The following is a 14937-nucleotide window of genomic DNA, read 5'->3' on the forward strand; positions in this document are numbered from 1 at the left end:
ACTCCCACTTGTCCGTACAAGTGTATGTGCGATAACCGATTCTCATATTCATTTAAAATTTCTCCCACTCAATGTAAAACAATTTGCAGATCTGGATCCACAAAGGTCGTATTTTACAATCGATCTGTATCTAGAGTGGTTTCCCCGACTAGAGAGTAACTTAACTGATAAAACGAATCCGTATCCGAGCATGGCCATGCATTTCGATTCTGACTCCTCGAGTGGCCCTGAGAAATATCGAGTACCTGATAAAGGCTGAATATTTCCTTCAACTCGAACTCCTTCCGATCTGAGCACAACATGAAATGACCCAGAAAAAATCTACTTGGCCCCCTGTTACGGATGACCGTGAGAAAGAAACCAAAGTCACCCAAAATCTGCCTTAGTCTCAAGAGACAGTCGATAGTCAAAAGAATCGACTCTTAGGATCATTATGGAAGTCCTATCCACGACCGGGCACCGAATGTTATAAAACATTTAGGACTCCACGTCGATGTCACAATTGTGTCCCACGAAATATCCGTATATATCGCCTCTGTGATTGGTCAGTCAACCGGTTGACTTATGGCTCGTTGAACCCACCATCAACCAACGTCACAAAATAATTGCCAGAGTTATCAGCTCATGTGGGCAATTAAGGACTGAAAAAAAATATAATGTTCGTTCAGTTCACTTTGTGGTGTTCAAAAATTGTCGTACAATTCCACATGAAAAACAATATATATATATATAAATATCAAAACGATGATGTCGTATAGAGTACACAAGAAAATGAATCTAATCCATAAAAAAGTACTACGACTCAGGAACACGTTTAATTCCCATGGAATTAACATGCCCTTCATGCTTATCTTGTCGTAATGGTTTAGTGAGAGGATCTGCTATATTAACATGTGTAGCAATCTTTTCTATCACTACTTCCTTTTGCTCCACGTAATCTCAGATTAGATGAGCTTTCCGTTGTACATGTCTAGACGCGACATAGTACTCGGACTCAGTCGTAGAATCTGCTGTAACACTTTGTTTGGAACTCTTCCAGCTGACTGTAGCGCCATTAAGAGTAAAAACGAATCCAGACTGAGATTTCGAGTCATCTCGATCCATAAGTCAATGCCCAATCTTTAGTCCTCCATAGGTACTTAAGATTGTTCTTGACAGCCATCCAATGTGATTCACCTGGATGCTGTTGGAATCGACTTGTCATACTCAATGCATATGTCACGTTCGGACGTGTGCATATCATGGCATACATGATTGACCCTATAGCCGAAGCATAAGGAATCCGTGTCATGCGCTCTTTCTCTTCCGGTGTCTCTGGTGCCTGAGACTTGCTCAAATGCACACCTGGAGACATAGGAAGGAACCCCATCTTGGAGTTAGTCATGCTGAATCTCTCTAGGACTTTGTCTATGTAAGACTCCTGACTGAGATATAGCATCCGTCGTGATCTATCTCGATAGATACGGATGCCTAGAATTCTTTGTGCCTCTCCCAGATCTTTCATCTGGAAGTGGTTTTTCAACCATACTTTCACCGAAGTTAAGAGAGGTATGTCATTCCCAATCAGGAGTATGTCGTCAACATACAATATTAGGAAGACAATCTTGCTCCCACTCGACTTGATATATAGACATGGTTCCTCGACCGATCGAGTAAATCCATTTTCTTTTATCACTTGGTCGAAGCGATGATTCCAACTCCTTGATGCTTGCTTAAGTCCATAAATGGAACGCTTAAGCTTGCACACTTTCTTAGGATGTTTTGGATCGATGAAACCTTCGGGTTGTACCATGTACAACTCTTCCTCCAAAAAGCCGTTTAAGAAGGCGGTTTTCACGTCCATTTGCCAAATTTCATAGTCATGAAAAGCGGCAATCGCTAAGTTAATCCGAATGGAACGCAAAGATGACTACGGGTGCGAAAATTTCATCGTAGTGCAAACCTGGCACTTGGGTGAAACCTTTAGCAACTAGTCGTGCTTTGTAGATATCTTGTTGACCTTCCACAGAATGCTTTATCTTGTAAAGCCATTTGCATTGAAGGGGACGAACCTTAGCAGGTAAGTCAACAAGATCCCACACGTTGTTCTCATACATGGAGTCCATCTCGGATTGCATGGCCTCAAGCCATAGCTTTGAGTCAGAACTGGTCATGGCACCTTTATAGGTTGCGGGTTCACTACTCGTTAAGAGTAGAATGTCATCTATGTCATGTTCCTCGACCAGACCAATGTATCTGTCCGGAGGAATAGAGACTCTTCCCGACCTCCTAGGTTCCTCAGGAATGTTAACCGCAGCCGGGATTGAAGGAATAGGTTCCTCCAATGGTTGCTCGGTGTTTGGTTCTCGAATCTCCGACAGTCGAAGGTTCTATCACTCTTTGCATTCTCGAGAAATTCCTTCTCTAAGAATGTCGCACTAGCCGCAACAAAAACACGTTGTTCGGTTGGCGAATAGAAGTAATGACCAAGTGTTCCTTTAGGATAACCTATAAAGTAAGTCTTGACCGATCGCGGGCCGAGCTTATCTTCAGGTCTCCACTTGACATAAGCCTCGCAGCCCCAAACCCGTATAAAGGACAAGTTAGGGACCGTTCCCTTCCATAGTTCATATGGAGTCTTGTCAACAGACTTTAGACGGACTTCGGTTAAGTATTAGAGCGGTGACGAAGAGCATAACCCCACAATGAGTCAAGCAACACGGTGTGACTCATCATGGATCGAACCATATCAAGTAGTGTTCGATTTCTCCGTTCGGACACACCATTCAGCCGAGGTGTTCCGGTGGAGTTAAGCGTAGGGCAATCCCACGGTCTTTAAGGTGTTGATCAAACTCGTGAGAAAGATACTCGCCACCACGATCCGAACGTAGTGTTTTAATCTTTCTACCTAATAGGTTCTGCCCCTATTCATTGTATTCCTTGAATTTCTCAAAGGATTCACTTTTGTGCTTCATTAAGTAGACATAGCCATATCTACTTAAATCGTCCGTGAAAGAGATGAAATACCTATAGCCTTCTCGTGCGGTGATTGACATAGGACCACATACATTCGTGTGTATGAGCCCTAATAGGTCAGCAGCGCGCATTCCAACACCTTTGAAGGAAATCCGAGTCATTTTACCGATGAGACATGATTCACACGTGCCAAATGATTGAAAATCAAAGGCCGAGATAGCTCCATTTTTAATGAGTCGTTTTTTCGCGTTCTCATTAATGTGTCCCATACGGCGAGTTGCCATAGATACGTTTGATCTTTGTCACCAACCTTTAACTTTTTATTCATTACGTGTAATATTTCGGTGGTCTGATCTAAAACATAAATTCCATTCATGGAGACTGCCTTGCCATAAATCATATTGTGTAAAGAGAAAATGCAAGTATTATTCTCAATTACAAATGAAAAACCAAGTTTGTCAAGTGCAGAAACTGAAATAATGTTTTTCGAAAGACTGGGTACATAATAGCAATCATATAATGATAATTCAAATCCGCTAGGAAGCTGGATCACATATGTTCCCCTCGAGACGGCAGCCACTCTTGCTCCATTCCCGACACGCAGGTCAACCTCACCCTTTACGAGAGGCTTGAGATTTCGGAGGCCCTGCACATGATTACACAGATGAGAACCACAACAAGTATCAAGTACCCAAGTTCCGTAACTTGCGTGGTTAATCTCAATCATATGAATAAAAGTAGAAGGAGAAGACATACCAACCGGTTTAACGCGACCTGCTTTTATGTCCTCATGATAAACGGGACATGTACGCCTCCAATGCCCGATCTTGTGACAATGATGGCATTCCATGTTTTCGGTCTTGCTCTTTGTCGCGCCTGATGAGTTACTTGCCTCACCAGGCCCACTCTTACCCGATCCCGACTTCTTAAACTTCGGTTTGCCTCTACCGCTAGGCCTCGGCTGAACTTTGCCCTTACCCTTGCCCTTGTTTGACACAACGAGAACATCCTGTTTCATGCTCCCACCGAACTTCATGTCCTTCTCGGTGCATGTACGAGGAGGGAGTGCAATTCATGGGGAGTTTTCTTCAAATCATTCATATAGTAATTCGCTCTAAATTGCGAATAACCATCGTGGAGTGAGTGAAGTATGCGGTCAATAACAATGTTCTCGCTGATCTTACAATCAAAGGTCTCCAACTTCTCGACATTCTCAATCATGTTGAGAATGTGTGGGCTAACTGGTTGGCCCTTCTGGAGTCTCGCATCAAAGAAGCGAGTGGTAAGCTCATAGGTCACGATTCTCGGTGCTTTTGAGAATTCCCTAGTGAGTGTAGTGAAAATCTTGTTTGCACTTTGAGCTATGAAGCGTTTATGCAAATTGGATTCCATTGCAAAAATAAGTACGTTCTTTACCGCACCCGCTTCCATGGCGAAATCGTTATACTTGTCGATTTCGTTAATTTCAGGCCGTGGGGCCTGGGTTTGGTGGGATGGGCTCAATCGGATATTTGAGCTTCCCATCGCAATGGCGGCATTCCGTAATGCCGCCTCCCGGTCCGTGAAGTTTGATCCATCATTCTTCGATCGAGTAGACGATTCATCCGATCCATGAAGATCCGAAGCCAGGACTCACGGTCCAATGTGACACTTGGCATTGGGTCGTCCTCACCAGCCATTATGTTATTAGCGGTTAAATGTTCGTGTTCTACATTGAAAAAGGAAGAAAAACAAAACGAAATAAGCAACTCATCGAGGTGATTTAAGTCTATTTAAAATTCATTTTAAACATGTAGACTCTCGCACTTGCATAATTGATCTCCCTCAAGAATGATACAAGTGATCCCAAGACTCAATTTCTGTAAATTGATAAGCCAACTGTTTAGCTAATTCTTCCGTAAGAACTCTTGGTCGATAGATTTCCGTAAATCCTATCTATAGTCCACCACGATCACGGGATCGTGCGAGTGACCATAGTGTTGAGATAAAATAGGTCAATCGGTTCCAACTTACCCGACGTAGAAGGGGTCATATTATGCCTACCGACGAAGAAGGGACTCATTGGAGTTTGACCTATAAAGACCATTCTCAATTTTTGTTTATACGAGGAAGATCCCATCAACTAAATTATAATTCATATTAAGTGAACGAATAACTAGCGTTTGCGTGAATGAATTAATTTGGATGATGGCTTAAAATCGTGTGACATGCGAATGTCAAAGAAAACTAACTCGTGACCTCTATATGTGTCAGTTTTCATGCAATAATTAGGTGGTTTGGTTTTTAGGCGGAATATGATGCATACTATCGTTACAATAAAATAAATAAATGAATGCAATACGTAAATAAAATTTCCTAGTGTGGCCTATCCTAGTAAAAAGAACAAAATACAACTTTGGAATCCACCGTTGGACCCGAAAAGCTTGTCTTGGTGTTCCATCTTAGTCCATGTAGCGGGAGTGAGCATCCGGTCTCCATCTTTAGTCTTCTCAAAAATTACAATTTAAAATTTACAAATATAAACCTATTTACATTCTAAATAAAAACTGTAATTAAAAGAAATAAAATGGAGATACGAGATCTCAAGATACAACCAAGACCGTGTTCCATCATTACGGTAACACGTTCTACTAAGGCCACACTAAGTTACAACCGTTTGCAAAATAATTAAATACGTAATTAAAAGGCATTCAAAACATTCAAAATATAAACAAGAACGATAAATTAAAATGCATCAACTAAAATTAAATTTATTCGTGACATAATTCCGTAATTATGTTAAATTTTTATCCAAACCACCAAAGATAATTAAAATTACATGACAAAACCGCTTTAGTCAAGTTAATTTTAATCCGAGATAATCCGTTACAATAAATCGTTTTAAAGTAACTTTAATTTACGTGGGTGAACCGTTTCACTAGCAAGCGAGAGCATAAAAACGTTTTATGCATTAAAAGGGCCGAAAAAAAAAAAAAAAAAAAAACAAGAAAAAATTTTTTTTTTTTTTTTTCTCCTGTACTGTACGTGAACAGTACCAGAACCCCAAAAAAATTTTTTTTTTTTTTTTTTAAATGCTTTAACCGAGAGCATCAAAAGGCAAAAAAAAAACAAATTTCATGGCTCAAAATCGTGAGCAACAAAAGATCAAAACAAACGGTTTGATAAAACACAATTGCAATTTATTCTAATCCGGATTAAAACAAAAATACAATTGACATGTTCTTCACATATTGTTGTAATTATCGTTTAAAACAACAAATCGCTAAGAACAACACGAAAACAAAACAGAAAATCTTCACAAACCAACCGTGTAAACTGGACACGGTTCCCAATGCACAAAACAGGCCGTGACATATAGAAATGTCGAGACCAACATGCCACACGGTTTTATCAAAATTTTAGACTAAAATTATCGATTTGATTAAAAGCCAAATGCAATTTCACCTAATCCGTATAGAAATGAAACAGCAATTGATAGATCTTTAACACATTATATTGAATATCGATTACAAAATAATATGCAAAGATCAAATCGACAACCAAAACAAAACATGGCACGAAATTCCAGGCAGCCGTGCAAAAAAAAAATTGAAAAACCGTGAAGAAAAAAAATTCCAGCCGTGTGGAATTAGCTTCAAAAAAAAAATTATCGATCCATGTATACAAGGCACGGATCCCAAGGCACAAAAACAACAAAAAACGCAGCAAAAAAAAAAATTTTTGCCGAGCCAAAAACAGATTGTGCCGAGACAAAATTTTAACCAAAATTCATCGTTTCAAACAATCGTTTGATGAAAAACACATATAAAAATTTACGTGGCCTCGCTCTGATACCACTTGTGGGTTAATATCCGTATACTACCCTTTAATTGTAGGATTATAACGTAAATTTCATATGTAATTTATAGTCATAAAACGAAAATAACAAGGAAACGATAAAGATTAGAAATCAACCTCGGGTCCTTTGTAGTGCGGCGTAAAGAACAGAAATCAACAGAGATTTCCTCCTAATTGAAACACCCAAGATAGTCCGAGATATGCCCTTGTGCTAGATCAAATCCTCTAATTGCCTTTGCAATATTGAGAGGATAGTTTTGTGAGTTGTGTTGGATGTGAGATCCGAGTTCTGAGAGGCACAATTCCCAAAACCCTAATTTTGTTTAGCAAATGAACAATTAGGTTAGACAAGAGGAGATGCTCTCCTTTTGTCTATGAAAGGCTCTCGGCCAAACCGTGTGAGAGGGAGCTCGCGGGCTTTTAATTTTCTCTTCACTTAAACTCGTGGTCCGGTCCATAGCTCGCTAAGTGTATACGACTCGGTTTCATTATAAACTGTTATCGGTTATCGGAAATTAAGGCATCAACTAATAATACGGGTTAGTTGAATTATTAATACATGTCCGACAAAACAGTATTGTATAATTATATTCAATATACATTTAATTAAATATAAAACGTTTATATTCAATTTTACGAATTAATCGCTTAATTCGTCTTAGCCATTTTTATTTAATCCGTATTAAATAAAATATCTCAACATCCCATATAAGACTAATTACTAGTCAAATAACTCGGACTAACTGGTTAGTCAATTTTGGCATCTACATGACTGTATTTTCATACCATCACATCTCTCAAACGTATCCTATAGGTGTGACTTTTAGGGACCAGTTGATCACCGCCATCTGTATGACAATAACGTCAAACTTATCTAGCAAGCCAACCGTTATTGATAAACGTGGATCAACTGATAATAATACCAAAAGTATGCCCTTTGATCCTTTTAGAGATTTATAAGTCCTTGCACTAACTGTTAAGGACACCAACCCCAACACGGTTGCGGTCCCCCAATGGCAGGGCTGGTCCAGTGGACAGTCGGTGACGGAGATTGATCGGTGTGGGTGTGCTTGTGTGTGGCTGATTGTGTTACATTGAGTTGTCAGTTGTTGTTGGCTTTGTTGTGTTCTTATCTTAGTACTGACCTTGGGTGGTTGTCTTGTTTGTTTATGTGTCTGCCGTGATCCCTTATGGTGAGCAGTCTGTCTTAGCAGGTGTTGATATCGTTGATAGCTGGAGTCCGGGCAGGGATGAGTCTCCATGAGATTGATATTTATAGCAAGTAGACTTTGAGTCGTATCTTTTATATCATCAGTTGGTTTTAAATCAGTTGTAAAATAACATAATAGTTCTTTTATCGGCATTTGATTATTACTGTCCTCAGGCAACCGAGATGGTAATGCCTTTATATGCTAAGGAAGGCCTAGTTAAGGCTCCTCTGGATATGGGGGTGTTACACAAGCACTGACAGGTCCACCCGAAACCGTAACACCCCGCAATGGCCGAGAAATAGAAGGGGGAAAATCCCAGGAAGCCGACTCCGAGGATCCTCAACAGGCCAAAAGACCTCCGTCTTGGAGACATTAAGATGCAATCCAAAACGTGGGCCATCCACCATAATCAAATCCTAGACCTTCCCCACCTCCAAAGTATCACCCACGATGGTGCCATCAAATGAACCTAATGAACGTAGTGAGTCTAATAAAATGAACCTGGTATATGTGTAATGGGAGCCCCAGCTGATGCTAGATTTTGGGTGAGTAGGCGCCCTCATTTCAAAATCTTGGCCCCATTGTACTTAAGCCAGTCACTGGGTATGGGAATGTGGAGTCCGTGAGTATGTGCTTAATGTGAATATGGATTTCGTTGGAGCTATCTGTGGTCGAGTCTTTGTTGAAGTTGATATAGGTATGATAGTTGAATTGGATCGTATGTGGTGAAGTTTGGTAGAATTAGTGAGCTTATGCGATGAGTATGAGAAACGTAAAAAGGGTTATTTAATAGATATGTGTGATAAGTGATCATGTGGTGTTTGCTTAAGGTTATTAGTAATGGTGAACCTATATGAGTTTATAAGTCCTACCGTAGCTATAGTAATTATAGTTAAAGAAGTGTTGAGTTATGATGTGAGAAGTAGCAAACGGTGATGCGTGGATGCATTGTTTAATGGTTGAAACTTTCCGCTGCGTGATGATCAGTTTATGTAGAATAATTTGTTATGTTGATAATGGAACATGATAGGCTTTAATTTGTTTATGTAGAATATACCTGGATGGCATGAGGATATCCACCGTTAATTATATGTTTTATATTGACGTGAGCATAAGTTTGCTAGCAATGTGGTGAGACGAGTCTAGGTATGATATGGTGACGTAAATGTGTATACGAATGACTCGGTAGCAGGTAAACCGTGTTGTGTGAATTTGTTGTACCGTGATATGATATGAATCTTATCTGATGAGTCGGTATTATATGTTTAAATAATAATGATGATATAGAAGTAGGTACGGTAACCAGTGACGAATTCCGAACTTGGTTTGGAATCGACACGGGATATTGTTTTTGCAGGAATCTTCAATTAATTTTGTATTTCGATAGAGTAGAGGGCAATCGATCGAGTACCCTAGGCACTCGATCGAGTAGGCTACAGTACAGAGGCTCTTACGGGTTTCTTAAAACCCTTATTTCTTCTTATTCCTCTCATTCTTTCTCCTTTATTCGAACCCTAAGCTCTAAAATTCCTCAAAAACTCTCATAATCTTGTGGTGGTAGTGATTGATTTAGGTTGTTTTTCCTTGTTTAATTGCATTCTTTTACTTTCCATCTAATCAAGGTATGAATTTCTTCCCTATCTACATGTTTTATCACTTTGAATCTACTAGAATGATAGAATAGTTCGAAAATTTTGATTCATATGGATAAAAATTGCTTGTAATCGTTGTAATGTGATTCATATGCTTCCCTTTTGTGATTATTGATGTTAATTGTGCTAAAAATAGAGTAGAAATTGCAAAATTGGGGGCGAATTTTCTAGGGTTTGCAAAATCAAAATTGATTTTTGATTGTTTTCTATATGTTGGATGATGAAATTGAGTACTATATGTTACATATGTTATGTTAGAAGTTGGATTTTGGTAATTTTCACCTTAAAATTTGCCTTAAAACCCCGTCTTAAAAGTGCCCCAAATTGAAATTCGTTTCCTATGACTAAGGTTTTGTGTTGGATATGAATGTATATGCTAGAGTTAAACTCTTAAATTAGTAGTGGCGATGTTAACTCTTGAGGAATGTGTCAAAATCGTTACAGCTGTAGAGACCGTCTGACTAGTCTAATTGAGTTGTTTGCTTCTAATGTTGAAAGTTGATGATGACATGTTTTAAGTTGCCTTTCTATGACCATATATGAATATTTCACATGTTATCAAGTAATTACATGAGGTAGCATTTGAGCCATGCCATGATATTCGTGTAGATTATGTTTATTATGTTAAACTTTTTGCAGCTATAGAGATCGTCTGAGTTACTATAAACTGAATTTATGTATCCAATTGGGATTTGTTGGTGAAAGTGTGTACCTAGATGTATATTCAATGTTCAATTGTGTAAAGTATGTGTTTTAAGTACCTATGCAAGTTTGTTTAAACCATATGCTGAAACAGATGCCGAGACTGAACATAGGGACCCGTCAGAGCAAGAGGGGGAGGGCTTCACAGCCCGAAGTTGGGGAGGGTAGTGGACCCGTGGTACCCGCAGTACCGGAATACCCTTCAGTGGTGTTTGTAGACTTTAAACAGAGAGAGCGATTTGTGGCATTGCAGAAACGCAAAATGAGGCCTACCCGTTGTGTGGATACCACACTTCTTGAGGACTTGGGAATTGAGACGGATGTCCGTCATATCTTTGAGACTTTAGGGCTTATGGGGTTATATCGGTTGAGGAAGCATTCTTACCCTTTTCTAACTTTAGAGTTTATGAGCTCGTTTAATTACGAGCCAGCTGCACAAACTGTTGAGTTTCGTTTGATGAACACGAGCTTCGTGTTGACCATGGACCTTTTTGCTTCTCACCTTGGGTTGGCCAAGCCTCCCAAGGACTCCATCAGTGAGATCCCATGTAACACCCGCGAATTTCTCATTTTGACATTTAAAATTTATTTAACCATTTAATTACTTTATTTTATATTTTTGAATTATTTAATTTAATTAGATTTATTTTTAAACAAGATCTTTATAAAAGTAATATTTAAAGCTTAATTTATATAAAAATACGTGTTTTAGTCGGATAGTAATTATAATAATAATAATAATAGCGATAATAATAATAAAGTTCCGTCTTAAATTATAGTAGGTTTAAGACGAATTTCCGTCTAGCAAAGAACCGTCACATGTTCACATGTGAGACTAGACCTATCTATTCTCGACCTATCCCGAGTCGACAACTCAATACTCAAATTCTTTACCCAACGGATATAGCCCATTATCCAACTCTCCCCTGACCAATGCTAACCCACCAAAACCCCTTTTTTTTGTTTTGTTGTTCGAAATCCCTGCACTCTTAAAACACCAGCAAACAACAAACAATTCAGCGGCTAAAAACAAAACCAGAACAAGCTCAAAAAACCCATTAATGGCGGTCCTAAAATCCTAGATTTCTCGCTCAATTTTCGACCAAACTCAATAATTCTTGCACCATTCTTCTCCTTATCTCTTCCTTCATCTTTTGAGGTAAGAAAGACATAGTCTTGTGGAGTTTTCATCTCGACCCGTCTCATAAATGTGACGTTTTTAAACTAACTCGGCTCTTATTACGGTTTTTAGGTGAAGACTTTGAGGACCCCGAAGGAAACTCGTTCATAATAGACCATTCCCTTGAAGATTGAAGAAAGTTAAGGTAACGGTGATAGGTTACTCGACATTTGTCGGGAAACTCGCCTTTTCTACTCGACTTTTCTGTGTTTATAGTAAAAGTTTAAACCTTGGAATGATTTCTCGTGTATAGAAGTGTTCTTTGAAGTACATGTGGTAAACTTCCATGGTGGTCGTGTTTCACTACTTGTTCCTTCTCTTTTACCCGGTTTCGAGTTCGAAAATAGTGTATGGCTTGCTTCTTGCTGAGTAAATTATATGTTCATATCTGCTGGATTTTCTGAGTTCTCTTATGCTGAAGATGATGGCTTTATTTATGCCCCTTGTGTGTTTATACTGTCCTAACTTGCCTGCTTGTTACGTCTCGAGTTCGTTCTAAAATAAGCTGCTGGAACTCGGTTTTTGTGCTGTGCATTTGACGTTTTACTGCTGTTTTTGGGGAGGGACAAATCAGTCACTCGAAATGGTTTTGGTGCACATTCTATTCATGTTAGGATCGTCACATGTACACATGTTTTCCCCGTTTTAATCTCGTCTTAAAACGGAGTTGAAATGAGAGCTTTAAACCACGGCTTTAAATTGTTCCATGCTAGTTTCGAACTCTGTTTTGAGACGAATTAATCGATCCCTCGAATCGTTTTTCCTGTTTGTGTCCTCACGCTAAAGCCGTCCCATGTATACTCGTGGTTTCCTCGTTTTGAAAACTCGACTTTGGATTGTGGGTGCCCTGTTTTTCACGGGCTTTGGACTGCTTTGCCCCTGTTTGGGGACTGTGTTGGTGCGGGAAGGTGAAGGGTGGTTTGGCTGCGGCATGGGGGCTGACTGTGAGTGGCAAGGCTAGTGGTTGTGCGGCCATGACATGGCTGACGGCCTGGCTGTTGGTCACAGTGCCGAGCCATACTCTCCCCTTACTCCTTCCGCGGTTGTTTTGTCTCATTTCGGGCGAAAGTTGGTGTGGGCTCACAAACTTATAAATGTTGGGTTCACAAACTTGTAAGTGTTAGGCTCAAATTCATATAAATTTTAGACTCAACTCCTTATAAATTTTGGACTCAAATTCTTATCTTATTTGGGCTCACTACCTTTGCATATTTGGGCTCATCTTGTCACATGTATTGGATTTGTGTGCTTTCCGTAAATTTCCACATGACGTAAGTTACCCATTACCGCTTGTTATATTTTATTTAACCGGCTTGTTAAATTATAAAGTGGAATAGTTATTAATATAATACAAGTATGCGTTATTTATTATAAGTACTCGTAAGAGTCATATTCTTGATAATGTCTTGTATTGTTCTGCTGTGAGAGTCTTGGTCCTATCGGATACTAGGGGTGAGCTATAAGCCCTCTAGTTGCGATATGATCGTCGGGGTTGATGTTCCCATCCGTACTTATGGTGAGATGCAAGCCATGAGTATGAATGTGACATTAAAGATCCCGTGTCATATGATGTTTGCATGATCATTCTTACTCCTATTGTGACTCAAGTGTGACGTTTTACATTGTGTGACTACTTGACATTCCTTATTTACCCCTTTCGGACCTTTGGTTACGAGTGTGTGCCATGTTTCCGGATTGGGTTATCTTTCCCCTTTCGGACCTTTGGTTACGAGTGTGTGCCATGTTTCCGGATTGGGTTATCTTTCCTCTTTCGGACCTTTGGTTACGAGTGTGTGCCATGTTTCCGAATTAGGATATCCTTCCGCCTTTCTTCGGACCTTTGGTTACGGGTGTGTGCCATGTTTCCGATTAGAGGTTACTCGACCTTTGGTTACGAGTATGTGCCATGTTTCGAGTCTTGGATACGATTGGTATATCGTTTGTCGAATCGGGTGACGTCCATCCCGAGAGTCTGGATCCAGGTTTAGACTAGGACCGTATTATGATCGTCGTCCTACCAAGAGGTTGGAGTCTAAATGGTTGTCTTGTGAGTTCATACTAGGTATATGTCTTACTCTTGATGAGTCGGTCAATATGTGTTGGTTGACTTTGTTGTTCTACACCCTCGATTGCATATTCATTCTAACCTACCATGCCTATTCCATTAAGAAAGTAATATGCTTATCTCATCTTGATTATTCATTATATCTTTTTGTCCTTTATTGTTCATATATGATGCATGATTAATATGTTTAATTAAGTGTTTGTTACTTGCATTTCGACATTTTATGGCTGAGAGAACCTTGTGTTACTCCCCACTGACTGTGGCGTTCATGTTTACATGAATGACAGGTTGTGAAGATGCTTATATGGGGTTTGACGTGTGAGCTAGCGAGCACCCCGGACTTTTAGATTTCTTATTCACCGCTTAGACTCACCTATTTCTTTATGTCATTCGAGGGATATATTTTCCCCACTTTTGACCGTTTTATTTGTATGGACCCTTGTTTTTATTTCCGCTTTTCCTTCTGTCGAATGTTAGTGACTCCCGCATGCTAAACCCTATCTACTAAATAAAAGTTTTCAAAACTTCACATTTTTTTTGCATATATTCAGTAGTTTACTTTCCGCTTTATCGCGGGGTGTCACATCCCATCCGAGTGCGGTGTCTACCGACTCATGCCTTGTCTTTCCAGAAAGTCAGCTCCCACTTCTAGCAACATGTTGATTAATGATGTTCAACATATTACTTTGAGGATCTTCCTTCGTTCTTTGTCAAACCTCCTTTACGAGAGGCCGGATATGAGTAAGCTGAACAATCATGAACTATTGCTTTTAATGTCTTATCTGAACCCGGAGCGGACCGAGAGGGTGGTCTTTAATGCTCCCGCCATGGTCTGCGCTAGCCTGGCCTTGATGGCTACTTCCACCACCCGGTACCTGAGTTGTGGTGCTATCGCCACTCGGCTAGCTGAAAAGCTAGCCTCCTTTGAGGCTTCTTCGGAGTACGTGCCTCTATCTACACCGGTGCCTACGATGGACAGAGAGTACTACCTCGACCTGAAATGGTTGATAACTTTAGCTGATGGCAGCCTAGCTTGGAGGATGTGGGGTATGAGCTGGATGAAGATCCCGGCTCCTGAGTACCTCCCACCGACAGAGCCGTTAGATCTGGTGGTGGTGGTGGCTGTTGACTCCGATGAGGAGGAGGAGGATGATGATGTACCTCGACAGTTGCAGACGTACCTCATTGATGACACGATCCTTCAGGTGATGCCGAGCCGAAGAAGGGGGAGAATGTGGCGGTGGTGGAGGAGAGACCCAGGTTAGGGAGAGGACCTCGTCGAGTGAGGGAGAGGACAACAGACTAGACCACGGCGGCAAGACCCCCGCAGCAAAG

At 40.2% G+C, this 14937-nt stretch overlaps 1 long non-coding RNA gene across 1 annotated transcript; it reads left to right on the forward strand.

Annotated features, from left to right (window-relative positions):
* The first annotated feature begins 11411 nt into the window (after positions 1–11411).
* On the forward strand, positions 11412–14087 carry LOC141634212 (uncharacterized). The gene is made up of 3 exons (XR_012538968.1): positions 11412–11516; positions 11610–11682; positions 13890–14087. It is a non-coding gene; the product is annotated as an uncharacterized LOC141634212 (long non-coding RNA).
* The last annotated feature ends 850 nt before the right edge of the window (positions 14088–14937 follow it).

Source organism: Silene latifolia, chromosome Y (genome assembly GCF_048544455.1).
Source record: "Silene latifolia isolate original U9 population chromosome Y, ASM4854445v1, whole genome shotgun sequence".
Classification (NCBI taxonomy): domain Eukaryota; kingdom Viridiplantae; phylum Streptophyta; class Magnoliopsida; order Caryophyllales; family Caryophyllaceae; genus Silene; species Silene latifolia.